The sequence below is a fragment of the Phyllobates terribilis genome, unplaced genomic scaffold, assembly GCF_046119375.1.
Source record: "Phyllobates terribilis strain yellow unplaced genomic scaffold, ASM4611937v1 Scaffold_505__1_contigs__length_1300667, whole genome shotgun sequence".
NCBI lineage: Eukaryota > Metazoa > Chordata > Amphibia > Anura > Dendrobatidae > Phyllobates > Phyllobates terribilis.
Window position 1 is genome coordinate 1,001,979 of NW_027363265.1, and position 26,985 is coordinate 1,028,963.

At 48.0% G+C, this 26,985-nt stretch overlaps 15 non-coding genes and 2 pseudogenes across 15 annotated transcripts; all 17 read left to right on the top strand.

Moving 5' to 3' along the window:
• The first annotated feature begins 784 nt into the window (after positions 1-784).
• On the top strand, positions 785-975 carry LOC141231367 (U2 spliceosomal RNA). The gene has a single exon (XR_012297778.1). It is a non-coding gene; the product is annotated as a U2 spliceosomal RNA (small nuclear RNA).
• Positions 976-2,090: 1,115 nt separating this feature from the next.
• LOC141231351 (U2 spliceosomal RNA) lies at positions 2,091-2,281 on the top strand. Its single transcript, XR_012297763.1, has one exon. It is a non-coding gene; the product is annotated as a U2 spliceosomal RNA (small nuclear RNA).
• A 1,115-nt stretch (positions 2,282-3,396) lies between these two features.
• On the top strand, positions 3,397-3,587 carry LOC141231353 (U2 spliceosomal RNA). Its single transcript, XR_012297765.1, has one exon. It is a non-coding gene; the product is annotated as a U2 spliceosomal RNA (small nuclear RNA).
• A 1,115-nt stretch (positions 3,588-4,702) lies between these two features.
• LOC141231266 (U2 spliceosomal RNA) lies at positions 4,703-4,893 on the top strand. The gene has a single exon (XR_012297680.1). It is a non-coding gene; the product is annotated as a U2 spliceosomal RNA (small nuclear RNA).
• Positions 4,894-10,928: 6,035 nt separating this feature from the next.
• LOC141231152 (U2 spliceosomal RNA) lies at positions 10,929-11,119 on the top strand. Its single transcript, XR_012297562.1, has one exon. It is a non-coding gene; the product is annotated as a U2 spliceosomal RNA (small nuclear RNA).
• Positions 11,120-12,234: 1,115 nt separating this feature from the next.
• LOC141231154 (U2 spliceosomal RNA) lies at positions 12,235-12,425 on the top strand. The gene has a single exon (XR_012297563.1). It is a non-coding gene; the product is annotated as a U2 spliceosomal RNA (small nuclear RNA).
• Positions 12,426-13,540: 1,115 nt separating this feature from the next.
• Positions 13,541-13,632, top strand: LOC141230964 (U2 spliceosomal RNA; annotated as a pseudogene).
• Positions 13,633-14,419: 787 nt separating this feature from the next.
• On the top strand, positions 14,420-14,609 carry LOC141231434 (U2 spliceosomal RNA). The gene has a single exon (XR_012297835.1). It is a non-coding gene; the product is annotated as a U2 spliceosomal RNA (small nuclear RNA).
• A 1,115-nt stretch (positions 14,610-15,724) lies between these two features.
• On the top strand, positions 15,725-15,915 carry LOC141231155 (U2 spliceosomal RNA). Its single transcript, XR_012297564.1, has one exon. It is a non-coding gene; the product is annotated as a U2 spliceosomal RNA (small nuclear RNA).
• Positions 15,916-17,030: 1,115 nt separating this feature from the next.
• On the top strand, positions 17,031-17,221 carry LOC141231156 (U2 spliceosomal RNA). Its single transcript, XR_012297565.1, has one exon. It is a non-coding gene; the product is annotated as a U2 spliceosomal RNA (small nuclear RNA).
• Positions 17,222-18,336: 1,115 nt separating this feature from the next.
• Positions 18,337-18,527, top strand: LOC141231158 (U2 spliceosomal RNA). Its single transcript, XR_012297568.1, has one exon. It is a non-coding gene; the product is annotated as a U2 spliceosomal RNA (small nuclear RNA).
• Positions 18,528-19,642: 1,115 nt separating this feature from the next.
• LOC141231159 (U2 spliceosomal RNA) lies at positions 19,643-19,833 on the top strand. The gene has a single exon (XR_012297569.1). It is a non-coding gene; the product is annotated as a U2 spliceosomal RNA (small nuclear RNA).
• A 1,115-nt stretch (positions 19,834-20,948) lies between these two features.
• LOC141230966 (U2 spliceosomal RNA) lies at positions 20,949-21,040 on the top strand (annotated as a pseudogene).
• Positions 21,041-21,827: 787 nt separating this feature from the next.
• On the top strand, positions 21,828-22,017 carry LOC141231435 (U2 spliceosomal RNA). The gene has a single exon (XR_012297836.1). It is a non-coding gene; the product is annotated as a U2 spliceosomal RNA (small nuclear RNA).
• A 1,115-nt stretch (positions 22,018-23,132) lies between these two features.
• On the top strand, positions 23,133-23,323 carry LOC141231160 (U2 spliceosomal RNA). Its single transcript, XR_012297570.1, has one exon. It is a non-coding gene; the product is annotated as a U2 spliceosomal RNA (small nuclear RNA).
• A 1,115-nt stretch (positions 23,324-24,438) lies between these two features.
• On the top strand, positions 24,439-24,629 carry LOC141231161 (U2 spliceosomal RNA). The gene has a single exon (XR_012297571.1). It is a non-coding gene; the product is annotated as a U2 spliceosomal RNA (small nuclear RNA).
• Positions 24,630-25,744: 1,115 nt separating this feature from the next.
• On the top strand, positions 25,745-25,935 carry LOC141231162 (U2 spliceosomal RNA). The gene has a single exon (XR_012297572.1). It is a non-coding gene; the product is annotated as a U2 spliceosomal RNA (small nuclear RNA).
• Positions 25,936-26,985: the final 1,050 nt, after the last annotated feature.

Sequence of the window (26,985 nt, forward strand, 5' to 3'; positions counted from 1 at the left end):
CCTTTCAGTATATTGTTGCACACACACCATCTATTTAGCAAATGCCCTTGTTATCAACAGCAGCCTTTTAAACTCACCTGAGCTAACAGGTATGTGCGCTGGTTACTCTGCTGCGCTTAAAATTTCTTTTTTGGTTTGCTACAATGCCTTTTCTGAAACGTTGTCTCCTTCTGCTGGAACACTGACTTCTTTCATTTAATGCCTGCAGACTATAAAAGAGAACCCAACCCAAAAAGTTTGGTTGATTAGTCTGTGGCATTCTGTTAAACTGTTGCTTATGGCGGTCTCTGTGAGCTTCTCAGCGACATTCAGCCAGCCAGGTATCCTGCCTGCAGTAGATGGAATGTGGCAATGGAACGCTGGCTGCGCGTGTCATAATAGGCTCTGAGCCTTTATATACCTGTGCACAGCAGCAGCCACCTTCAGTCTGCTGCTGGACAGCCAGCAGCAGCAGCAGCAGGAGAGGTATGTAATCAGGAGCCCTCCTGCTAAGGGTAGACAGCTGCTCGTTCCACCCCACCCCCCGCCTTAATTGGTTCTCCTCCCTTCCAACGGTGTTGAGGCGGGTGGGAACAGCAGGGGGTGAAGGTGCTGTGTTTAAAGAGGTGGAGTTATGCAGATCTAAAACGCGTGGATTGCAGCAGCAGCAAGCCGAAAAGTGCAGGCATGTAAGGGATCTAGAGGTTGACAACATGTCTTCTTAACGGGAGTCCAGGAGCTCATCTCCACAAATGGACTTTTTAGGATCTTTGGGTGGCTCCGTAGTTTGAAACCAATTCTGGTTATCGCTTCTCGGCCTTTTGGCTAAGTTCAAGTGTAGTATCTGTTCTTATCAGTTTAATATCTGATACGTCCCCTATCTGGGGACCATATATTAAATGGATTTTTAGAACAGGGAGATGGAAAAAGAGCTTGCTCTGTCCACTCCACGCATTGACCTGGTATTGCAGTATCTCCAGGACCGGTGCACCCCTTCTTTAATGTAGTTTCTAAAATCAGAAAGAATTGAATTCAATGTTTTTTGTTCATTTTGCTTGTTTGTCGGATTTTGGGATGGACTCTTTGGCTCTGCTTTTCTTCTCCTCATTGGATTTTTCATGTTCAAAGTTGCAGAAGCCAGATTACAAGCTCATTTTGGTTCAACTTCAGCAACTGTGCATTGCATTGCCATGTAATGTGATGCAATGCTATCTTTCTAGCTCTCCCTTTTTACTTCCTTTTGGATAAACAGACATATTAGGCAAGCATTTTGGAGCTTTCACCTAAATAACTACAGGTGGTGAGATAAGCTGCACAATATAATTGACCTTTCAGTATATTGTTGCACACACACCATCTATTTAGCAAATGCCCTTGTTATCAACAGCAGCCTTTTAAACTCACCTGAGCTAACAGGTATGTGCGCTGGTTACTCTGCTGCGCTTAAAATTTCTTTTTTGGTTTGCTACAATGCCTTTTCTGAAACGTTGTCTCCTTCTGCTGGAACACTGACTTCTTTCATTTAATGCCTGCAGACTATAAAAGAGAACCCAACCCAAAAAGTTTGGTTGATTAGTCTGTGGCATTCTGTTAAACTGTTGCTTATGGCGGTCTCTGTGAGCTTCTCAGCGACATTCAGCCAGCCAGGTATCCTGCCTGCAGTAGATGGAATGTGGCAATGGAACGCTGGCTGCGCGTGTCATAATAGGCTCTGAGCCTTTATATACCTGTGCACAGCAGCAGCCACCTTCAGTCTGCTGCTGGACAGCCAGCAGCAGCAGCAGCAGGAGAGGTATGTAATCAGGAGCCCTCCTGCTAAGGGTAGACAGCTGCTCGTTCCACCCCACCCCCCGCCTTAATTGGTTCTCCTCCCTTCCAACGGTGTTGAGGCGGGTGGGAACAGCAGGGGGTGAAGGTGCTGTGTTTAAAGAGGTGGAGTTATGCAGATCTAAAACGCGTGGATTGCAGCAACAGCAAGCCGAAAAGTGCAGGCATGTAAGGGATCTAGAGGTTGACAACATGTCTTCTTAACGGGAGTCCAGGAGCTCATCTCCACAAATGGACTTTTTAGGATCCTTGGGTGGCTCCGTAGTTTGAAACCAATTCTGGTTATCGCTTCTCGGCCTTTTGGCTAAGATCAAGTGTAGTATCTGTTCTTATCAGTTTAATATCTGATACGTCCCCTATCTGGGGACCATATATTAAATGGATTTTTAGAACAGAGAGATGGAAAAAGAGCTTGCTCTGTCCACTCCACGCATTGACCTGGTATTGCAGTATCTCCAGGACCGGTGCACCCCTTCTTTAATGCAGTTTCTAAAATCAGAAAGAATTGAATTCAATGTTTTTTGTTCATTTTGCTTGTTTGTCGGATTTTGGGATGGACTCTTTGGCTCTGCTTTTCTTCTCCTCATTGGATTTTTCATGTTCAAAGTTGCAGAAGCCAGATTACAAGCTCATTTTGGTTCAACTTCAGCAAAAGTGCATTGCATTGCCATGTAATGTGATGCAATGCTATCTTTCTAGCTCTCCCTTTTTACTTCCTTTTGGATAAACAGACATATTAGGCAAGCATTTTGGAGCTTTCACCTAAATAACTACAGGTGGTGAGATAAGCTGCACAATATAATTGACCTTTCAGTATATTGTTGCACACACACCATCTATTTAGCAAATGCCCTTGTTATCAACAGCAGCCTTTTAAACTCACCTGAGCTAACAGGTATGTGCGCTGGTTACTCTGCTGCGCTTAAAATTTCTTTTTTGGTTTGCTACAATGCCTTTTCTGAAACGTTGTCTCCTTCTGCTGGAACACTGACTTCTTTCATTTAATGCCTGCAGACTATAAAAGAGAACCCAACCCAAAAAGTTTGGTTGATTAGTCTGTGGCATTCTGTTAAACTGTTGCTTATGGCGGTCTCTGTGAGCTTCTCAGCGACATTCAGCCAGCCAGGTATCCTGCCTGCAGTAGATGGAATGTGGCAATGGAACGCTGGCTGCGCGTGTCATAATAGGCTCTGAGCCTTTATATACCTGTGCACAGCAGCAGCCACCTTCAGTCTGCTGCTGGACAGCCAGCAGCAGCAGCAGCAGGAGAGGTATGTAATCAGGAGCCCTCCTGCTAAGGGTAGACAGCTGCTCGTTCCACCCCACCCCCCGCCTTAATTGGTTCTCCTCCCTTCCAACGGTGTTGAGGCGGGTGGGAACAGCAGGGGGTGAAGGTGCTGTGTTTAAAGAGGTGGAGTTATGCAGATCTAAAACGCGTGGATTGCAGCAACAGCAAGCCGAAAAGTGCAGGCATGTAAGGGATCTAGAGGTTGACAACATGTCTTCTTAACGGGAGTCCAGGAGCTCATCTCCACAAATGGACTTTTTAGGATCCTTGGGTGGCTCCGTAGTTTGAAACCAATTCTGGTTATCGCTTCTCGGCCTTTTGGCTAAGATCAAGTGTAGTATCTGTTCTTATCAGTTTAATATCTGATACGTCCCCTATCTGGGGACCATATATTAAATGGATTTTTAGAACAGAGAGATGGAAAAAGAGCTTGCTCTGTCCACTCCACGCATTGACCTGGTATTGCAGTATCTCCAGGACCGGTGCACCCCTTCTTTAATGCAGTTTCTAAAATCAGAAAGAATTGAATTCAATGTTTTTTGTTCATTTTGCTTGTTTGTCGGATTTTGGGATGGACTCTTTGGCTCTGCTTTTCTTCTCCTCATTGGATTTTTCATGTTCAAAGTTGCAGAAGCCAGATTACAAGCTCATTTTGGTTCAACTTCAGCAAAAGTGCATTGCATTGCCATGTAATGTGATGCAATGCTATCTTTCTAGCTCTCCCTTTTTACTTCCTTTTGGATAAACAGACATATTAGGCAAGCATTTTGGAGCTTTCACCTAAATAACTACAGGTGGTGAGATAAGCTGCACAATATAATTGACCTTTCAGTATATTGTTGCACACACACCATCTATTTAGCAAATGCCCTTGTTATCAACAGCAGCCTTTTAAACTCACCTGAGCTAACAGGTATGTGCGCTGGTTACTCTGCTGCGCTTAAAATTTCTTTTTTGGTTTGCTACAATGCCTTTTCTGAAACGTTGTCTCCTTCTGCTGGAACACTGACTTCTTTCATTTAATGCCTGCAGACTATAAAAGAGAACCCAACCCAAAAAGTTTGGTTGATTAGTCTGTGGCATTCTGTTAAACTGTTGCTTATGGCGGTCTCTGTGAGCTTCTCAGCGACATTCAGCCAGCCAGGTATCCTGCCTGCAGTAGATGGAATGTGGCAATGGAACGCTGGCTGCGCGTGTCATAATAGGCTCTGAGCCTTTATATACCTGTGCACAGCAGCAGCCACCTTCAGTCTGCTGCTGGACAGCCAGCAGCAGCAGCAGCAGGAGAGGTATGTAATCAGGAGCCCTCCTGCTAAGGGTAGACAGCTGCTCGTTCCACCCCACCCCCCGCCTTAATTGGTTCTCCTCCCTTCCAACGGTGTTGAGGCGGGTGGGAACAGCAGGGGGTGAAGGTGCTGTGTTTAAAGAGGTGGAGTTATGCAGATCTAAAACGCGTGGATTGCAGCAGCAGCAAGCCGAAAAGTGCAGGCATGTAAGGGATCTAGAGGTTGACAACATGTCTTCTTAACGGGAGTCCAGGAGCTCATCTCCACAAATGGACTTTTTAGGATCCTTGGGTGGCTCCGTAGTTTGAAACCAATTCTGGTTATCGCTTCTCGGCCTTTTGGCTAAGATCAAGTGTAGTATCTGTTCTTATCAGTTTAATATCTGATACGTCCCCTATCTGGGGACCATATATTAAATGGATTTTTAGAACAGGGAGATGGAAAAAGAGCTTGCTCTGTCCACTCCACGCATTGACCTGGTATTGCAATATCTCCAGGACCGGTGCACCCCTTCTTTAATGCAGTTTCTAAAATCAGAAAGAATTGAATTCAATGTTTTTTGTTCATTTTGCTTGTTTGTCGGATTTTGGGATGGACTCTTTGGCTCTGCTTTTCTTCTCCTCATTGGATTTTTCATGTTCAAAGTTGCAGAAGCCAGATTACAAGCTCATTTTGGTTCAACTTCAGCAACTGTGCATTGCATTGCCATGTAATGTGATGCAATGCTATCTTTCTAGCTCTCCCTTTTTACTTCCTTTTGGATAAACAGATATATTAGGCAAGCATTTTGGAGCTTTTGTAGCACCCTGAGGATTCGGCTGCTACAGGGGTATTGCACCTCAACCCAGAGGTGTGATATTCCACTCCCGGGCAAGGATGGAGTGTGGATCTGAGCTCGGTAGGCTGCATGCACTACACACATCCCATTTCCGAGGAGCAGACCGACGGTACTCCCACTTAGAAATGTGCAGGTACGACCGAGTCTGTTCCTGGCTGGAGTGGGAGGGGGGTGGTACATCCCAAGTAGTGTAGGGGCAGATAGGGGGAGCAGCCTGGGTAAAGTTAGGAGCTCATTGGGTGCTGGTCACCTGAGCTCACACATAGAGGGTGTATATAAGGTGGGCACCAACTAAGATCAGGGTCAGATGCAGAGAACAAGTCAGGAGCAGAGGAGAAGAAGGACCCAGAGTGAGAGAGGAGAAGAGAGAGAAAGACCCAGAGGGGGGAAACAGCAGAGAGGACCCAAGAACCCAAATTAAAGCACCGGGTGAGGAGTCGGCACAGGGTTCCGGAACCCAAGCTGGTGGGGGTAAAAACACTCCCCAGCCAGAGACCGGAGACCGTGGGCAGCCTTTGTCACGGTCACCCATCACATCCACCCTGAAGGCACACCACATGAAGGGTCAGGGAACCCAAGGCCAAGGGTGTCCCAACAGAAGGCCCGAGGGAGCTGGACCTAGGTGGATCACTGGTGGGGACGGCCAGAGAACGGGACAGAAGGAGAGCTCAGGGCCACGCTCCGGACTTGTTTGGGGGTTGGCTGGATCCAGGACCTGGTGGACGCAGCACGGCTCGGGTGGTCACTCAAAGCTGGAGTGACCAGTACAACATCTGCAGTAAGTAAACACCCTTAACTGCACAACCCGACTCTGTCTTCATTGCCGTCTGCACTGCACTACCACAACCCCCATCCTCTACACCTGTCCCCCCTGAGGCTATACCCCTCCCGTTGGGGGTTATCCCACCAAGCTGCGCACCCACCATCAGCCTCAGCGGACCCTGCTGCAGCGGCGGCCACAGTGACCGCATCACAACGGGTGGCGTAGTCGACACAAAAGAACTCTTAATAAGATCTGTAAGACTGCCACACAACACTGAGTTTGACGCCCTGGGCACGGGCCGGGTCACAGCCGCTCGGAGACTACAACCCCCCATCTGATCCGGTGCTGGGTATTCCCCTCAAAAAGGAATATGTCCCAGGGGGTGCGTCAACTTTGGCGTAGTCGGCAGGATTACGTGCCCGCAACACCCGGGTACTGCGTGCCTGAAGAAAAGTGCAAGTTTACCTCAGAAAGAAGTCTCCTGCCGGTTCCGAAGGGTCCACGCCATCGGACTCCATCACCAGTCGATTCCCGCCGATTGTCCGCCATTTCCAGCTTGTTCCCGCCATCTGCAGAGTTTCCCGCCACTGGGCGACGCTTCCCGCCAAATCCGAAGATTTCCCGCCTTGGAAGAGCAGCGGACGCCATTATGGGCGTGCCAAAGGAGGGCGAGAGGCCGCCTCCCATCGTGGGCCGGGACAGAAAATGGCGCCAAAAGTGGAAACCGCCCCCACCAACAGAGACTGTGATGCTGGAGGTGTCTGTCAGCGTGAAAGAACTACCCCTGGAGCTGACAGTCACCGAGTTGCCCCGGGACCGCCCTCGAAGTGGGAGGAGACGAAAGAAAGGAACGAGGATGGGTGCCGCCTGGAGCAGTCTGGAGCGAGCGCACCCGGAGGCAAGAAGTCTAACGAGGAGTAGCAGAGAAGCTCACCCGGAGATGTCCAGAGAGCAGAGCAGCACCGGCCCGCTGGCCAGGAGCCTGCTGGAAGAAGAGCAGAGCAGCACCGACCCGTTGGTCAGGAGCCTGCTGGACACCACGACCCCACTAGGCCTAGTGGAGGTCCTTGCACAGCTCCCCCGAGACCGGGAGTGTGCACAGACTGCCCTGGAGGGCCTCGCACGGAGGATGGCCCGGGTACAGCGCGAGATATTGGCGGAATGGAGCCGGGAGATGGCCCAGCAAGCTGAAACCAAGACGCAAGCTGAAACCAAGACCCGGAGCACGCCAGCCGAGATGAGGAAGGAGACCGCCTCTGAGGATGGCGCGGGAGGACCCAAGGCCGGAGACGGCGCCGAGGAGGGAGCCGAACGCATGGAGGCAGGTAAAGGGGACGCCTATACCCCAAGCCGAGACACCGCTTACCTGCCCCAGCTCCCCGTCGCAGAGCCCGAAAGTCCCCCTGCTGTGCCCGAAAACGCCATGTCACCGACGCAGACTAGGCCCCAACCGGAAGCCGCCGCCGCGACCCCTGTGACGTCACACGCCTCGACCCCGAGCGTGACCAAGCAGGAAGTACCACCAGCCTGGTCGCAGGGCCTAGAATTCCCGGGCGTCGCATCACCAACAGCGCCCCCTACCTCCGCGGAGCCTCCGGCCTGGTCGCAAGGCCAGGTAGCCCAGGGCGCCGCCGTCCTAACGGTGCCTTTCACCTTCCAGGTGCCCCAGGCCTGGCCGCAAGGCCTGGGCAACCCGGGCGCCACCACCACCGCGCCCGCACCCGTAAAACCAAGGGTGCCGCGTCTGGGAGAGGACTTGTTTGCCCAGCACACGTGGCCGGACGGGCAGCCTTTCATCTGGCCCCAGAAGTATTACGAACTGGAGCACCAGAGGAGGGTTGGGGCCATGTGTGCACCCCTGATTCCGGCTCCGAAGCCCGTAATAAGGATCTCGCCCCCGCTAGCGGAAGCGCAGTTTGAGTGGGACCCCAGCGGAGAAGATCTAATGGGGTTCACTCAGGAAACCAGGGCGGCTGCAGCGGAGCGTGCTGAGTGCTGCCGCCAACAGCTCAAGGCGTTTGCAAGGGAGCGGAGAGAGAGGCGGGTCCGGGAACAGCAAGCTCAAGTGAGGAGCGCGGAGCAGAAGAGCCGGACCAGGAGGGACCCCCGTGCAGCGCATTGTCCCCGCACCATCGGAACAGTGATAAAGTTCAACCAGCAGCACGGGTGGGGCTTCATTAGAGACAACAACACCCCCGGCGACGTCTTTGTCACGCGCAGAGATGTGGAGTCCCATCTGCCGGAGGGGCACAGAGGTCGTGACCTCTACATCGGAGACGAGGTCACCTTTACCCGGCACAAGTATGCCAAAGGACCTTACGCCCTCCACGTACACCGCCTGACGGAGGAGGAGTTGCGGTGCGAGGAGGAGGAGCAAGAGGACCCGGACGGGTCTGAAGTTACCACCAGCAAAAAGCAAAGAGCGGGAGGAAGACGCCGTTGAGTGCGGCAGAGCAGTGATGTAAATAGTTACCCGACCGGGGTATAAAGAGACTGTTGCTAAATATATATAGTCCCCGTTGGGACCAGCTGAGTGAACTGTTTACCCGTTAACCCCTTCATCCCACAGGCTGAGGACTGTGAGCAGCCATTCCCTTCCCTCTACCTGGCCGAGGACTGAGAGCGGCCAACTTCCCCTGTATATAGTTGCGCTTCCTAAAGCGCCCCCTACCGGTTTTATAAGAAAACCAGTTTTTCTAAGAGACTGTCGCACTTTTCCCGGACACACGTTGCACAGTGTCCGGAGGAGGAACCTGAAACAAGAGACGACGAGAATGTTGATATGAAAAAGTTTTATTGATATATATATATATACAATGTTTTATATGATGTTTTATTATGATGGTTATGCAAAAATTGTATGTTTTGGTGTTTTGTTCTTACAGCCCGAGGACGTGCTGTGATTTACCAGGGGGGAATGTAGCACCCTGAGGATTCGGCTGCTACAGGGGTATTGCACCTCAACCCAGAGGTGTGATATTCCACTCCCGGGCAAGGATGGAGTGTGGATCTGAGCTCGGTAGGCTGCATGCACTACACACATCCCATTTCCGAGGAGCAGACCGACGGTACTCCCACTTAGAAATGTGCAGGTACGACCGAGTCTGTTCCTGGCTGGAGTGGGAGGGGGGTGGTACATCCCAAGTAGTGTAGGGGCAGATAGGGGGAGCAGCCTGGGTAAAGTTAGGAGCTCATTGGGTGCTGGTCACCTGAGCTCACACATAGAGGGTGTATATAAGGTGGGCACCAACTAAGATCAGGGTCAGATGCAGAGAACAAGTCAGGAGCAGAGGAGAAGAAGGACCCAGAGTGAGAGAGGAGAAGAGAGAGAAAGACCCAGAGGGGGGAAACAGCAGAGAGGACCCAAGAACCCAAATTAAAGCACCGGGTGAGGAGTCGGCACAGGGTTCCGGAACCCAAGCTGGTGGGGGTAAAAACACTCCCCAGCCAGAGACCGGAGACCGTGGGCAGCCTTTGTCACGGTCACCCATCACATCCACCCTGAAGGCACACCACATGAAGGGTCAGGGAACCCAAGGCCAAGGGTGTCCCAACAGAAGGCCCGAGGGAGCTGGACCTAGGTGGATCACTGGTGGGGACGGCCAGAGAACGGGACAGAAGGAGAGCTCAGGGCCACGCTCCGGACTTGTTTGGGGGTTGGCTGGATCCAGGACCTGGTGGACGCAGCACGGCTCGGGTGGTCACTCAAAGCTGGAGTGACCAGTACAACATCTGCAGTAAGTAAACACCCTTAACTGCACAACCCGACTCTGTCTTCATTGCCGTCTGCACTGCACTACCACAACCCCCATCCTCTACACCTGTCCCCCCTGAGGCTATACCCCTCCCGTTGGGGGTTATCCCACCAAGCTGCGCACCCACCATCAGCCTCAGCGGACCCTGCTGCAGCGGCGGCCACAGTGACCGCATCACAACGGGTGGCGTAGTCGACACAAAAGAACTCTTAATAAGATCTGTAAGACTGCCACACAACACTGAGTTTGACGCCCTGGGCACGGGCCGGGTCACAGCCGCTCGGAGACTACAACCCCCCATCTGATCCGGTGCCGGGTATTCCCCTCAAAAAGGAATATGTCCCAGGGGGTGCGTCACTTTCACCTAAATAACTACAGGTGGTGAGATAAGCTGCACAATATAATTGACCTTTCAGTATATTGTTGCACACACACCATCTATTTAGCAAATGCCCTTGTTATCAACAGCAGCCTTTTAAACTCACCTGAGCTAACAGGTATGTGCGCTGGTTACTCTGCTGCGCTTAAAATTTCTTTTTTGGTTTGCTACAATGCCTTTTCTGAAACGTTGTCTCCTTCTGCTGGAACACTGACTTCTTTCATTTAATGCCTGCAGACTATAAAAGAGAACCCAACCCAAAAAGTTTGGTTGATTAGTCTGTGGCATTCTGTTAAACTGTTGCTTATGGCGGTCTCTGTGAGCTTCTCAGCGACATTCAGCCAGCCAGGTATCCTGCCTGCAGTAGATGGAATGTGGCAATGGAACGCTGGCTGCGCGTGTCATAATAGGCTCTGAGCCTTTATATACCTGTGCACAGCAGCAGCCACCTTCAGTCTGCTGCTGGACAGCCAGCAGCAGCAGCAGCAGGAGAGGTATGTAATCAGGAGCCCTCCTGCTAAGGGTAGACAGCTGCTCGTTCCACCCCACCCCCCGCCTTAATTGGTTCTCCTCCCTTCCAACGGTGTTGAGGCGGGTGGGAACAGCAGGGGGTGAAGGTGCTGTGTTTAAAGAGGTGGAGTTATGCAGATCTAAAACGCGTGGATTGCAGCAGCAGCAAGCCGAAAAGTGCAGGCATGTAAGGGATCTAGAGGTTGACAACATGTCTTCTTAACGGGAGTCCAGGAGCTCATCTCCACAAATGGACTTTTTAGGATCCTTGGGTGGCTCCGTAGTTTGAAACCAATTCTGGTTATCGCTTCTCGGCCTTTTGGCTAAGATCAAGTGTAGTATCTGTTCTTATCAGTTTAATATCTGATACGTCCCCTATCTGGGGACCATATATTAAATGGATTTTTAGAACAGGGAGATGGAAAAAGAGCTTGCTCTGTCCACTCCACGCATTGACCTGGTATTGCAGTATCTCCAGGACCGGTGCACCCCTTCTTTAATGCAGTTTCTAAAATCAGAAAGAATTGAATTCAATGTTTTTTGTTCATTTTGCTTGTTTGTCGGATTTTGGGATGGACTCTTTGGCTCTGCTTTTCTTCTCCTCATTGGATTTTTCATGTTCAAAGTTGCAGAAGCCAGATTACAAGCTCATTTTGGTTCAACTTCAGCAACTGTGCATTGCATTGCCATGTAATGTGATGCAATGCTATCTTTCTAGCTCTCCCTTTTTACTTCCTTTTGGATAAACAGACATATTAGGCAAGCATTTTGGAGCTTTCACCTAAATAACTACAGGTGGTGAGATAAGCTGCACAATATAATTGACCTTTCAGTATATTGTTGCACACACACCATCTATTTAGCAAATGCCCTTGTTATCAACAGCAGCCTTTTAAACTCACCTGAGCTAACAGGTATGTGCGCTGGTTACTCTGCTGCGCTTAAAATTTCTTTTTTGGTTTGCTACAATGCCTTTTCTGAAACGTTGTCTCCTTCTGCTGGAACACTGACTTCTTTCATTTAATGCCTGCAGACTATAAAAGAGAACCCAACCCAAAAAGTTTGGTTGATTAGTCTGTGGCATTCTGTTAAACTGTTGCTTATGGCGGTCTCTGTGAGCTTCTCAGCGACATTCAGCCAGCCAGGTATCCTGCCTGCAGTAGATGGAATGTGGCAATGGAACGCTGGCTGCGCGTGTCATAATAGGCTCTGAGCCTTTATATACCTGTGCACAGCAGCAGCCACCTTCAGTCTGCTGCTGGACAGCCAGCAGCAGCAGCAGCAGGAGAGGTATGTAATCAGGAGCCCTCCTGCTAAGGGTAGACAGCTGCTCGTTCCACCCCACCCCCCGCCTTAATTGGTTCTCCTCCCTTCCAACGGTGTTGAGGCGGGTGGGAACAGCAGGGGGTGAAGGTGCTGTGTTTAAAGAGGTGGAGTTATGCAGATCTAAAACGCGTGGATTGCAGCAGCAGCAAGCCGAAAAGTGCAGGCATGTAAGGGATCTAGAGGTTGACAACATGTCTTCTTAACGGGAGTCCAGGAGCTCATCTCCACAAATGGACTTTTTAGGATCCTTGGGTGGCTCCGTAGTTTGAAACCAATTCTGGTTATCGCTTCTCGGCCTTTTGGCTAAGATCAAGTGTAGTATCTGTTCTTATCAGTTTAATATCTGATACGTCCCCTATCTGGGGACCATATATTAAATGGATTTTTAGAACAGGGAGATGGAAAAAGAGCTTGCTCTGTCCACTCCACGCATTGACCTGGTATTGCAGTATCTCCAGGACCGGTGCACCCCTTCTTTAATGCAGTTTCTAAAATCAGAAAGAATTGAATTCAATGTTTTTTGTTCATTTTGCTTGTTTGTCGGATTTTGGGATGGACTCTTTGGCTCTGCTTTTCTTCTCCTCATTGGATTTTTCATGTTCAAAGTTGCAGAAGCCAGATTACAAGCTCATTTTGGTTCAACTTCAGCAACTGTGCATTGCATTGCCATGTAATGTGATGCAATGCTATCTTTCTAGCTCTCCCTTTTTACTTCCTTTTGGATAAACAGACATATTAGGCAAGCATTTTGGAGCTTTCACCTAAATAACTACAGGTGGTGAGATAAGCTGCACAATATAATTGACCTTTCAGTATATTGTTGCACACACACCATCTATTTAGCAAATGCCCTTGTTATCAACAGCAGCCTTTTAAACTCACCTGAGCTAACAGGTATGTGCGCTGGTTACTCTGCTGCGCTTAAAATTTCTTTTTTGGTTTGCTACAATGCCTTTTCTGAAACGTTGTCTCCTTCTGCTGGAACACTGACTTCTTTCATTTAATGCCTGCAGACTATAAAAGAGAACCCAACCCAAAAAGTTTGGTTGATTAGTCTGTGGCATTCTGTTAAACTGTTGCTTATGGCGGTCTCTGTGAGCTTCTCAGCGACATTCAGCCAGCCAGGTATCCTGCCTGCAGTAGATGGAATGTGGCAATGGAACGCTGGCTGCGCGTGTCATAATAGGCTCTGAGCCTTTATATACCTGTGCACAGCAGCAGCCACCTTCAGTCTGCTGCTGGACAGCCAGCAGCAGCAGCAGCAGGAGAGGTATGTAATCAGGAGCCCTCCTGCTAAGGGTAGACAGCTGCTCGTTCCACCCCACCCCCCGCCTTAATTGGTTCTCCTCCCTTCCAACGGTGTTGAGGCGGGTGGGAACAGCAGGGGGTGAAGGTGCTGTGTTTAAAGAGGTGGAGTTATGCAGATCTAAAACGCGTGGATTGCAGCAGCAGCAAGCCGAAAAGTGCAGGCATGTAAGGGATCTAGAGGTTGACAACATGTCTTCTTAACGGGAGTCCAGGAGCTCATCTCCACAAATGGACTTTTTAGGATCCTTGGGTGGCTCCGTAGTTTGAAACCAATTCTGGTTATCGCTTCTCGGCCTTTTGGCTAAGATCAAGTGTAGTATCTTTCGAAAAGGCGGTTTTGGATGTTGGCCGCCCTAGTAGATTGATACATTATGCACACTGGGGTTTAGGCGCTTGTTAGTACGCCAGGTGGCTAATATAGTCATATGGTGGAAAGCATGGCCCCCCAGGATCGACGCCATTGGGCCGGGGAAGATCGAAAGCCCGAAGTGTGAAGTGCCCCAGGAGTGGTGACCCTGGGGTGCCTTAACTCACTGGGATTGGGAACCCCACTTGAGTTTATGGCACATTTGCTCAAGCACTTCAAATTTTCTTTGTTCGCACACACCCTTATTCCGGGCCTTCTGGCCTTAGGATGGGGAATTTTTCATTTCCCGGTCGAAGGTCCGGGCAGTTTTATACTGTGAAACCTTCACTATTTATTTAATTTCTTTGTCACTGTGTGTCCACTTATTCACGTGTGTCACGTCCTACTAGGATTTTGTCGGGATGCGGTTCCCTTACGGGTTCCTCTCTTGGCAGGTCTAGGGGGGGAGTGTGTGGCCATCAGGTTCCGCTCCCCCCTGAACCCCCCTGGCTCTCCTCTTTCGGGAGGAGAGCGTTGTTGGCTCCCCTCTTCCGGGAGGGGAGCACAGTCTTTGGCTCCCAGTGCCTTGCTCGGGTGAGAACTCGGGCAGGTGCTGGGGGTAAGATTGGGTCGCCTCTGGCTTCGGCTGGAGGTGGCTTTTTGTCCCTGTTCCTCGCTGTGGCCTTTTGGCTCGGAGGGACGGGGAATGGTTTGGGGGACCCTTCTCCTTTTGGAGAGGGTTTCAAGAAGACCAGCATCCTAGTGCACTTTTTTTGTGGCACTTGTCACTTTTTTAAGCGCACTCGGGTTTTGTACACGATTTCGGGCTTTCAAAAAAAAAAAAAAAAAAATCTGTTCTTATCAGTTTAATATCTGATACGTCCCCTATCTGGGGACCATATATTAAATGGATTTTTAGAACAGGGAGATGGAAAAAGAGCTTGCTCTGTCCACTCCACGCATTGACCTGGTATTGCAGTATCTCCAGGACCGGTGCACCCCTTCTTTAATGCAGTTTCTAAAATCAGAAAGAATTGAATTCAATGTTTTTTGTTCATTTTGCTTGTTTGTCGGATTTTGGGATGGACTCTTTGGCTCTGCTTTTCTTCTCCTCATTGGATTTTTCATGTTCAAAGTTGCAGAAGCCAGATTACAAGCTCATTTTGGTTCAACTTCAGCAACTGTGCATTGCATTGCCATGTAATGTGATGCAATGCTATCTTTCTAGCTCTCCCTTTTTACTTCCTTTTGGATAAACAGACATATTAGGCAAGCATTTTGGAGCTTTCACCTAAATAACTACAGGTGGTGAGATAAGCTGCACAATATAATTGACCTTTCAGTATATTGTTGCACACACACCATCTATTTAGCAAATGCCCTTGTTATCAACAGCAGCCTTTTAAACTCACCTGAGCTAACAGGTATGTGCGCTGGTTACTCTGCTGCGCTTAAAATTTCTTTTTTGGTTTGCTACAATGCCTTTTCTGAAACGTTGTCTCCTTCTGCTGGAACACTGACTTCTTTCATTTAATGCCTGCAGACTATAAAAGAGAACCCAACCCAAAAAGTTTGGTTGATTAGTCTGTGGCATTCTGTTAAACTGTTGCTTATGGCGGTCTCTGTGAGCTTCTCAGCGACATTCAGCCAGCCAGGTATCCTGCCTGCAGTAGATGGAATGTGGCAATGGAACGCTGGCTGCGCGTGTCATAATAGGCTCTGAGCCTTTATATACCTGTGCACAGCAGCAGCCACCTTCAGTCTGCTGCTGGACAGCCAGCAGCAGCAGCAGCAGGAGAGGTATGTAATCAGGAGCCCTCCTGCTAAGGGTAGACAGCTGCTCGTTCCACCCCACCCCCCGCCTTAATTGGTTCTCCTCCCTTCCAACGGTGTTGAGGCGGGTGGGAACAGCAGGGGGTGAAGGTGCTGTGTTTAAAGAGGTGGAGTTATGCAGATCTAAAACGCGTGGATTGCAGCAGCAGCAAGCCGAAAAGTGCAGGCATGTAAGGGATCTAGAGGTTGACAACATGTCTTCTTAACGGGAGTCCAGGAGCTCATCTCCACAAATGGACTTTTTAGGATCCTTGGGTGGCTCCGTAGTTTGAAACCAATTCTGGTTATCGCTTCTCGGCCTTTTGGCTAAGATCAAGTGTAGTATCTGTTCTTATCAGTTTAATATCTGATACGTCCCCTATCTGGGGACCATATATTAAATGGATTTTTAGAACAGGGAGATGGAAAAAGAGCTTGCTCTGTCCACTCCACGCATTGACCTGGTATTGCAGTATCTCCAGGACCGGTGCACCCCTTCTTTAATGCAGTTTCTAAAATCAGAAAGAATTGAATTCAATGTTTTTTGTTCATTTTGCTTGTTTGTCGGATTTTGGGATGGACTCTTTGGCTCTGCTTTTCTTCTCCTCATTGGATTTTTCATGTTCAAAGTTGCAGAAGCCAGATTACAAGCTCATTTTGGTTCAACTTCAGCAAAAGTGCATTGCATTGCCATGTAATGTGATGCAATGCTATCTTTCTAGCTCTCCCTTTTTACTTCCTTTTGGATAAACAGACATATTAGGCAAGCATTTTGGAGCTTTCACCTAAATAACTACAGGTGGTGAGATAAGCTGCACAATATAATTGACCTTTCAGTATATTGTTGCACACACACCATCTATTTAGCAAATGCCCTTGTTATCAACAGCAGCCTTTTAAACTCACCTGAGCTAACAGGTATGTGCGCTGGTTACTCTGCTGCGCTTAAAATTTCTTTTTTGGTTTGCTACAATGCCTTTTCTGAAACGTTGTCTCCTTCTGCTGGAACACTGACTTCTTTCATTTAATGCCTGCAGACTATAAAAGAGAACCCAACCCAAAAAGTTTGGTTGATTAGTCTGTGGCATTCTGTTAAACTGTTGCTTATGGCGGTCTCTGTGAGCTTCTCAGCGACATTCAGCCAGCCAGGTATCCTGCCTGCAGTAGATGGAATGTGGCAATGGAACGCTGGCTGCGCGTGTCATAATAGGCTCTGAGCCTTTATATACCTGTGCACAGCAGCAGCCACCTTCAGTCTGCTGCTGGACAGCCAGCAGCAGCAGCAGCAGGAGAGGTATGTAATCAGGAGCCCTCCTGCTAAGGGTAGACAGCTGCTCGTTCCACCCCACCCCCCGCCTTAATTGGTTCTCCTCCCTTCCAACGGTGTTGAGGCGGGTGGGAACAGCAGGGGGTGAAGGTGCTGTGTTTAAAGAGGTGGAGTTATGCAGATCTAAAACGCGTGGATTGCAGCAGCAGCAAGCCGAAAAGTGCAGGCATGTAAGGGATCTAGAGGTTGACAACATGTCTTCTTAACGGGAGTCCAGGAGCTCATCTCCACAAATGGACTTTTTAGGATCCTTGGGTGGCTCCGTAGTTTGAAACCAATTCTGGTTATCGCTTCTCGGCCTTTTGGCTAAGATCAAGTGTAGTATCTGTTCTTATCAGTTTAATATCTGATACGTCCCCTATCTGGGGACCATATATTAAATGGATTTTTAGAACAGGGAGATGGAAAAAGAGCTTGCTCTGTCCACTCCACGCATTGACCTGGTATTGCAGTATCTCCAGGACCGGTGCACCCCTTCTTTAATGCAGTTTCTAAAATCAGAAAGAATTGAATTCAATGTTTTTTGTTCATTTTGCTTGTTTGTCGGATTTTGGGATGGACTCTTTGGCTCTGCTTTTCTTCTCCTCATTGGATTTTTCATGTTCAAAGTTGCAGAAGCCAGATTACAAGCTCATTTTGGTTCAACTTCAGCAACTGTGCATTGCATTGCCATGTAATGTGATGCAATGCTATCTTTCTAGCTCTCCCTTTTTACTTCCTTTTGGATAAACAGACATATTAGGCAAGCATTTTGGAGCTTTCACCTAAATAACTACAGGTGGTGAGATAAGCTGCACAATATAATTGACCTTTCAGTATATTGTTGCACACACACCATCTATTTAGCAAATGCCCTTGTTATCAACAGCAGCCTTTTAAACTCACCTGAGCTAACAGGTATGTGCGCTGGTTACTCTGCTGCGCTTAAAATTTCTTTTTTGGTTTGCTACAATGCCTTTTCTGAAACGTTGTCTCCTTCTGCTGGAACACTGACTTCTTTCATTTAATGCCTGCAGACTATAAAAGAGAACCCAACCCAAAAAGTTTGGTTGATTAGTCTGTGGCATTCTGTTAAACTGTTGCTTATGGCGGTCTCTGTGAGCTTCTCAGCGACATTCAGCCAGCCAGGTATCCTGCCTGCAGTAGATGGAATGTGGCAATGGAACGCTGGCTGCGCGTGTCATAATAGGCTCTGAGCCTTTATATACCTGTGCACAGCAGCAGCCACCTTCAGTCTGCTGCTGGACAGCCAGCAGCAGCAGCAGCAGGAGAGGTATGTAATCAGGAGCCCTCCTGCTAAGGGTAGACAGCTGCTCGTTCCACCCCACCCCCCGCCTTAATTGGTTCTCCTCCCTTCCAACGGTGTTGAGGCGGGTGGGAACAGCAGGGGGTGAAGGTGCTGTGTTTAAAGAGGTGGAGTTATGCAGATCTAAAACGCGTGGATTGCAGCAGCAGCAAGCCGAAAAGTGCAGGCATGTAAGGGATCTAGAGGTTGACAACATGTCTTCTTAACGGGAGTCCAGGAGCTCATCTCCACAAATGGACTTTTTAGGATCCTTGGGTGGCTCCGTAGTTTGAAACCAATTCTGGTTATCGCTTCTCGGCCTTTTGGCTAAGATCAAGTGTAGTATCTGTTCTTATCAGTTTAATATCTGATACGTCCCCTATCTGGGGACCATATATTAAATGGATTTTTAGAACAGGGAGATGGAAAAAGAGCTTGCTCTGTCCACTCCACGCATTGACCTGGTATTGCAGTATCTCCAGGACCGGTGCACCCCTTCTTTAATGCAGTTTCTAAAATCAGAAAGAATTGAATTCAATGTTTTTTGTTCATTTTGCTTGTTTGTCGGATTTTGGGATGGACTCTTTGGCTCTGCTTTTCTTCTCCTCATTGGATTTTTCATGTTCAAAGTTGCAGAAGCCAGATTACAAGCTCATTTTGGTTCAACTTCAGCAACTGTGCATTGCATTGCCATGTAATGTGATGCAATGCTATCTTTCTAGCTCTCCCTTTTTACTTCCTTTTGGATAAACAGACATATTAGGCAAGCATTTTGGAGCTTTCACCTAAATAACTACAGGTGGTGAGATAAGCTGCACAATATAATTGACCTTTCAGTATATTGTTGCACACACACCATCTATTTAGCAAATGCCCTTGTTATCAACAGCAGCCTTTTAAACTCACCTGAGCTAACAGGTATGTGCGCTGGTTACTCTGCTGCGCTTAAAATTTCTTTTTTGGTTTGCTACAATGCCTTTTCTGAAACGTTGTCTCCTTCTGCTGGAACACTGACTTCTTTCATTTAATGCCTGCAGACTATAAAAGAGAACCCAACCCAAAAAGTTTGGTTGATTAGTCTGTGGCATTCTGTTAAACTGTTGCTTATGGCGGTCTCTGTGAGCTTCTCAGCGACATTCAGCCAGCCAGGTATCCTGCCTGCAGTAGATGGAATGTGGCAATGGAATGCTGGCTGCGCGTGTCATAATAGGCTCTGAGCCTTTATATACCTGTGCACAGCAGCAGCCACCTTCAGTCTGCTGCTGGACAGCCAGCAGCAGCAGCAGCAGGAGAGGTATGTAATCAGGAGCCCTCCTGCTAAGGGTAGACAGCTGCTCGTTCCACCCCACCCCCCGCCTTAATTGGTTCTCCTCCCTTCCAACGGTGTTGAGGCGGGTGGGAACAGCAGGGGGTGAAGGTGCTGTGTTTAAAGAGGTGGAGTTATGCAGATCTAAAACGCGTGGATTGCAGCAGCAGCAAGCCGAAAAGTGCAGGCATGTAAGGGATCTAGAGGTTGACAACATGTCTTCTTAACGGGAGTCCAGGAGCTCATCTCCACAAATGGACTTTTTAGGATCCTTGGGTGGCTCCGTAGTTTGAAACCAATTCTGGTTATCGCTTCTCGGCCTTTTGGCTAAGATCAAGTGTAGTATCTGTTCTTATCAGTTTAATATCTGATACGTCCCCTATCTGGGGACCATATATTAAATGGATTTTTAGAACAGGGAGATGGAAAAAGAGCTTGCTCTGTCCACTCCACGCATTGACCTGGTATTGCAGTATCTCCAGGACCGGTGCACCCCTTCTTTAATGCAGTTTCTAAAATCAGAAAGAATTGAATTCAATGTTTTTTGTTCATTTTGCTTGTTTGTCGGATTTTGGGATGGACTCTTTGGCTCTGCTTTTCTTCTCCTCATTGGATTTTTCATGTTCAAAGTTGCAGAAGCCAGATTACAAGCTCATTTTGGTTCAACTTCAGCAACTGTGCATTGCATTGCCATGTAATGTGATGCAATGCTATCTTTCTAGCTCTCCCTTTTTACTTCCTTTTGGATAAACAGACATATTAGGCAAGCATTTTGGAGCTTTCACCTAAATAACTACAGGTGGTGAGATAAGCTGCACAATATAATTGACCTTTCAGTATATTGTTGCACACACACCATCTATTTAGCAAATGCCCTTGTTATCAACAGCAGCCTTTTAAACTCACCTGAGCTAACAGGTATGTGCGCTGGTTACTCTGCTGCGCTTAAAATTTCTTTTTTGGTTTGCTACAATGCCTTTTCTGAAACGTTGTCTCCTTCTGCTGGAACACTGACTTCTTTCATTTAATGCCTGCAGACTATAAAAGAGAACCCAACCCAAAAAGTTTGGTTGATTAGTCTGTGGCATTCTGTTAAACTGTTGCTTATGGCGGTCTCTGTGAGCTTCTCAGCGACATTCAGCCAGCCAGGTATCCTGCCTGCAGTAGATGGAATGTGGCAATGGAACGCTGGCTGCGCGTGTCATAATAGGCTCTGAGCCTTTATATACCTGTGCACAGCAGCAGCCACCTTCAGTCTGCTGCTGGACAGCCAGCAGCAGCAGCAGCAGGAGAGGTATGTAATCAGGAGCCCTCCTGCTAAGGGTAGACAGCTGCTCGTTCCACCCCACCCCCCGCCTTAATTGGTTCTCCTCCCTTCCAACGGTGTTGAGGCGGGTGGGAACAGCAGGGGGTGAAGGTGCTGTGTTTAAAGAGGTGGAGTTATGCAGATCTAAAACGCGTGGATTGCAGCAGCAGCAAGCCGAAAAGTGCAGGCATGTAAGGGATCTAGAGGTTGACAACATGTCTTCTTAACGGGAGTCCAGGAGCTCATCTCCACAAATGGACTTTTTAGGATCCTTGGGTGGCTCCGTAGTTTGAAACCAATTCTGGTTATCGCTTCTCGGCCTTTTGGCTAAGATCAAGTGTAGTATCTTTCGAAAAGGCGGTTTTGGATGTTGGCCGCCCTAGTAGATTGATACATTATGCACACTGGGGTTTAGGCGCTTGTTAGTACGCCAGGTGGCTAATATAGTCATATGGTGGAAAGCATGGCCCCCCAGGATCGACGCCATTGGGCCGGGGAAGATCGAAAGCCCGAAGTGTGAAGTGCCCCAGGAGTGGTGACCCTGGGGTGCCTTAACTCACTGGGATTGGGAACCCCACTTGAGTTTATGGCACATTTGCACAAGCACTTCAAATTTTCTTTCTTCGCACACACCCTTATTCCGGGCCTTCTGGCCTTAGGATGGGGAATTTTTCAATTCCCGGTCGAAGGTCCGGGCAGTATTATACTGTGAAACATTCACTATTTATTTAATTTCTTTGTCACTGTGTGTCCACTTATTCACGTGTGTCACGTCCTACTAGGATTTTGTCGGGATGCGGTTCCCTTACGGGTTCCTCTCTTGGCAGGTCTAGGGGGGGAGTGTGTGGCCATCAGGTTCCGCTCCCCCCTGAACCCCCCTGGCTCTCCTCTTTCGGGAGGAGAGCGTTGTTGGCTCCCCTCTTCCGGGAGGGGAGCACAGTCTTTGGCTCCCAGTGCCTTGCTCGGGTGAGAACTCGGGCAGGTGCTGGGGGTAAGATTGGGTCGCCTCTGGCTTCGGCTGGAGGTGGCTTTTTGTCCCTGTTCCTCGCTGTGGCCTTTTGGCTCGGAGGGACGGGGAATGGTTTGGGGGACCCTTCTCCTTTTGGAGAGGGTTTCAAGAAGACCAGCATCCTAGTGCACTTTTTTTGTGGCACTTGTCACTTTTTTAAGCGCACTCGGGTTTTGTACACGATTTCGGGCTTTCAAAAAAAAAAAAAAAAAAATCTGTTCTTATCAGTTTAATATCTGATACGTCCCCTATCTGGGGACCATATATTAAATGGATTTTTAGAACAGGGAGATGGAAAAAGAGCTTGCTCTGTCCACTCCACGCATTGACCTGGTATTGCAGTATCTCCAGGACCGGTGCACCCCTTCTTTAATGCAGTTTCTAAAATCAGAAAGAATTGAATTCAATGTTTTTTGTTCATTTTGCTTGTTTGTCGGATATTGGGATGGACTCTTTGGCTCTGCTTTTCTTCTCCTCATTGGATTTTTCATGTTCAAAGTTGCAGAAGCCAGATTACAAGCTCATTTTGGTTCAACTTCAGCAACTGTGCATTGCATTGCCATGTAATGTGATGCAATGCTATCTTTCTAGCTCTCCCTTTTTACTTCCTTTTGGATAAACAGACATATTAGGCAAGCATTTTGGAGCTTTCACCTAAATAACTACAGGTGGTGAGATAAGCTGCACAATATAATTGACCTTTCAGTATATTGTTGCACACACACCATCTATTTAGCAAATGCCCTTGTTATCAACAGCAGCCTTTTAAACTCACCTGAGCTAACAGGTATGTGCGCTGGTTACTCTGCTGCACTTAAAATTTCTTTTTTGGTTTGCTACAATGCCTTTTCTGAAACGTTGTCTCCTTCTGCTGGAACACTGACTTCTTTCATTTAATGCCTGCAGACTATAAAAGAGAACCCAACCCAAAAAGTTTGGTTGATTAGTCTGTGGCATTCTGTTAAACTGTTGCTTATGGCGGTCTCTGTGAGCTTCTCAGCGACATTCAGCCAGCCAGGTATCCTGCCTGCAGTAGATGGAATGTGGCAATGGAACGCTGGCTGCGCGTGTCATAATAGGCTCTGAGCCTTTATATACCTGTGCACAGCAGCAGCCACCTTCAGTCTGCTGCTGGACAGCCAGCAGCAGCAGCAGCAGGAGAGGTATGTAATCAGGAGCCTTCCTGCTAAGGGTAGACAGCTGCTCGTTCCACCCCACCCCCCGCCTTAATTGGTTCTCCTCCCTTCCAACGGTGTTGAGGCGGGTGGGAACAGCAGGGGGTGAAGGTGCTGTGTTTAAAGAGGTGGAGTTATGCAGATCTAAAACGCGTGGATTGCAGCAGCAGCAAGCCGAAAAGTGCAGGCATGTAAGGGATCTAGAGGTTGACAACATGTCTTCTTAACGGGAGTCCAGGAGCTCATCTCCACAAATGGACTTTTTAGGATCCTTGGGTGGCTCCGTAGTTTGAAACCAATTCTGGTTATCGCTTCTCGGCCTTTTGGCTAAGATCAAGTGTAGTATCTGTTCTTATCAGTTTAATATCTGATACGTCCCCTATCTGGGGACCATATATTAAATGGATTTTTAGAACAGGGAGATGGAAAAAGAGCTTGCTCTGTCCACTCCACGCATTGACCTGGTATTGCAGTATCTCCAGGACCGGTGCACCCCTTCTTTAATGCAGTTTCTAAAATCAGAAAGAATTGAATTCAATGTTTTGTGTTCATTTTGCTTGTTTGTCGGATTTTGGGATGGACTCTTTGGCTCTGCTTTTCTTCTCCTCATTGGATTTTTCATGTTCAAAGTTGCAGAAGCCAGATTACAAGCTCATTTTGGTTCAACTTCAGCAACTGTGCATTGCATTGCCATGTAATGTGATGCAATGCTATCTTTCTAGCTCTCCCTTTTTACTTCCTTTTGGATAAACAGACATATTAGGCAAGCATTTTGGAGCTTTCACCTAAATAACTACAGGTGGTGAGATAAGCTGCACAATATAATTGACCTTTCAGTATATTGTTGCACACACACCATCTATTTAGCAAATGCCCTTGTTATCAACAGCAGCCTTTTAAACTCACCTGAGCTAACAGGTATGTGCGCTGGTTACTCTGCTGCGCTTAAAATTTCTTTTTTGGTTTGCTACAATGCCTTTTCTGAAACGTTGTCTCCTTCTGCTGGAACACTGACTTCTTTCATTTAATGCCTGCAGACTATAAAAGAGAACCCAACCCAAAAAGTTTGGTTGATTAGTCTGTGGCATTCTGTTAAACTGTTGCTTATGGCGGTCTCTGTGAGCTTCTCAGCGACATTCAGCCAGCCAGGTATCCTGCCTGCAGTAGATGGAATGTGGCAATGGAACGCTGGCTGCGCGTGTCATAATAGGCTCTGAGCCTTTATATACCTGTGCACAGCAGCAGCCACCTTCAGTCTGCTGCTGGACAGCCAGCAGCAGCAGCAGCAGGAGAGGTATGTAATCAGGAGCCCTCCTGCTAAGGGTAGACAGCTGCTCATTCCACCCCACCCCCCGCCTTAATTGGTTCTCCTCCCTTCCAACGGTGTTGAGGCGGGTGGGAACAGCAGGGGGTGAAGGTGCTGTGTTTAAAGAGGTGGAGTTATGCAGATCTAAAACGCGTGGATTGCAGCAGCAGCAAGCCGAAAAGTGCAGGCATGTAAGGGATCTAGAGGTTGACAACATGTCTTCTTAACGGGAGTCCAGGAGCTCATCTCCACAAATGGACTTTTTAGGATCCTTGGGTGGCTCCGTAGTTTGAAACCAATTCTGGTTATCGCTTCTCGGCCTTTTGGCTAAGATCAAGTGTAGTATCTGTTCTTATCAGTTTAATATCTGATACGTCCCCTATCTGGGGACCATATATTAAATGGATTTTTAGAACAGGGAGATGGAAAAAGAGCTTGCTCTGTCCACTCCACGCATTGACCTGGTATTGCAGTATCTCCAGGACCGGTGCACCCCTTCTTTAATGCAGTTTCTAAAATCAGAAAGAATTGAATTCAATGTTTTTTGTTCATTTTGCTTGTTTGTCGGATTTTGGGATGGACTCTTTGGCTCTGCTTTTCTTCTCCTCATTGGATTTTTCATGTTCAAAGTTGCAGAAGCCAGATTACAAGCTCATTTTGGTTAAACTTCAGCAACTGTGCATTGCATTGCCATGTAATGTGATGCAATGCTATCTTTCTAGCTCTCCCTTTTTAATTCCTTTTGGATAAACAGACATATTAGGCAAGCATTTTGGAGCTTTCACCTAAATAACTACAGGTGGTGAGATAAGCTGCACAATATAATTGACCTTTCAGTATATTGTTGCACACACACCATCTATTTAGCAAATGCCCTTGTTATCAACAGCAGCCTTTTAAACTCACCTGAGCTAACAGGTATGTGCGCTGGTTACTCTGCTGCGCTTAAAATTTCTTTTTTGGTTTGCTACAATGCCTTTTCTGAAACGTTGTCTCCTTCTGCTGGAACACTGACTTCTTTCATTTAATGCCTGCAGACTATAAAAGAGAACCTAACCCAAAAAGTTTGGTTGATTAGTCTGTGTCATTCTGTTAAACTGTTGCTTATGGAGGTCTCTGTGAGCTTCTCAGCGACATTCAGCCAGCCAGGTATCCTGCCTGCAGTAGATGGAATGTGGCAATGGAACGCTGGCTGCGCGTGTCATAATAGGCTCTGAGCCTTTATATACCTGTGCACAGCAGCAGCCATCTTCAGTCTGCTGCTGGACAGCCAGCAGCAGCAGCAGCAGGAGAGGTATGTAATCAGGAGCCCTCCTGCTAAGGGTAGACAGCTGCTCGTTCCACCCCACCCCCCGCCTTAATTGGTTCTCCTCCCTTCCAACGGTGTTGAGGCGGGTGGGAACAGCAGGGGGTGAAGGTGCTGTGTTTAAAGAGGTGGAGTTATGCAGATCTAAAACGCGTGGATTGCAGCAGCAGCAAGCCGAAAAGTGCAGGCATGTAAGGGATCTAGAGGTTGACAACATGTCTTCTTAACGGGAGTCCAGGAGCTCATCTCCACAAATGGACTTTTTAGGATCCTTGGGTGGCTCCGTAGTTTGAAACCAATTCTGGTTATCGCTTCTCGGCCTTTTGGCTAAGATCAAGTGTAGTATCTGTTCTTATCAGTTTAATATCTGATACGTCCCCTATCTGGGGACCATATATTAAATGGATTTTTAGAACAGGGAGATGGAAAAAGAGCTTGCTCTGTCCACTCCACGCATTGACCTGGTATTGCAGTATCTCCAGGACCGGTGCACCCCTTCTTTAATGCAGTTTCTAAAATCAGAAAGAATTGAATTCAATGTTTTTTGTTCATTTTGCTTGTTTGTCGGATTTTGGGATGGACTCTTTGGCTCTGCTTTTCTTCTCCTCATTGGATTTTTCATGTTCAAAGTTGCAGAAGCCAGATTACAAGCTCATTTTGGTTCAACTTCAGCAACTGTGCATTGCATTGCCATGTAATGTGATGCAATGCTATCTTTCTAGCTCTCCCTTTTTACTTCCTTTTGGATAAACAGACATATTAGGCAAGCATTTTGGAGCTTTCACCTAAATAACTACAGGTGGTGAGATAAGCTGCACAATATAATTGACCTTTCAGTATATTGTTGCACACACACCATCTATTTAGCAAATGCCCTTGTTATCAACAGCAGCCTTTTAAACTCACCTGAGCTAACAGGTATGTGCGCTGGTTACTCTGCTGCGCTTAAAATTTCTTTTTTGGTTTGCTACAATGCCTTTTCTGAAACGTTGTCTCCTTCTGCTGGAACACTGACTTCTTTCATTTAATGCCTGCAGACTATAAAAGAGAACCCAACCCAAAAAGTTTGGTTGATTAGTCTGTGGCATTCTGTTAAACTGTTGCTTATGGCGGTCTCTGTGAGCTTCTCAGCGACATTCAGCCAGCCAGGTATCCTGCCTGCAGTAGATGGAATGTGGCAATGGAACGCTGGCTGCGCGTGTCATAATAGGCTCTGAGCCTTTATATACCTGTGCACAGCAGCAGCCACCTTCAGTCTGCTGCTGGACAGCCAGCAGCAGCAGCAGCAGGAGAGGTATGTAATCAGGAGCCCTCCTGCTAAGGGTAGACAGCTGCTCGTTCCACCCCACCCCCCGCCTTAATTGGTTCTCCTCCCTTCCAACGGTGTTGAGGCGGGTGGGAACAGCAGGGGGTGAAGGTGCTGTGTTTAAAGAGGTGGAGTTATGCAGATCTAAAACGCGTGGATTGCAGCAGCAGCAAGCCGAAAAGTGCAGGCATGTAAGGGATCTAGAGGTTGACAACATGTCTTCTTAACGGGAGTCCAGGAGC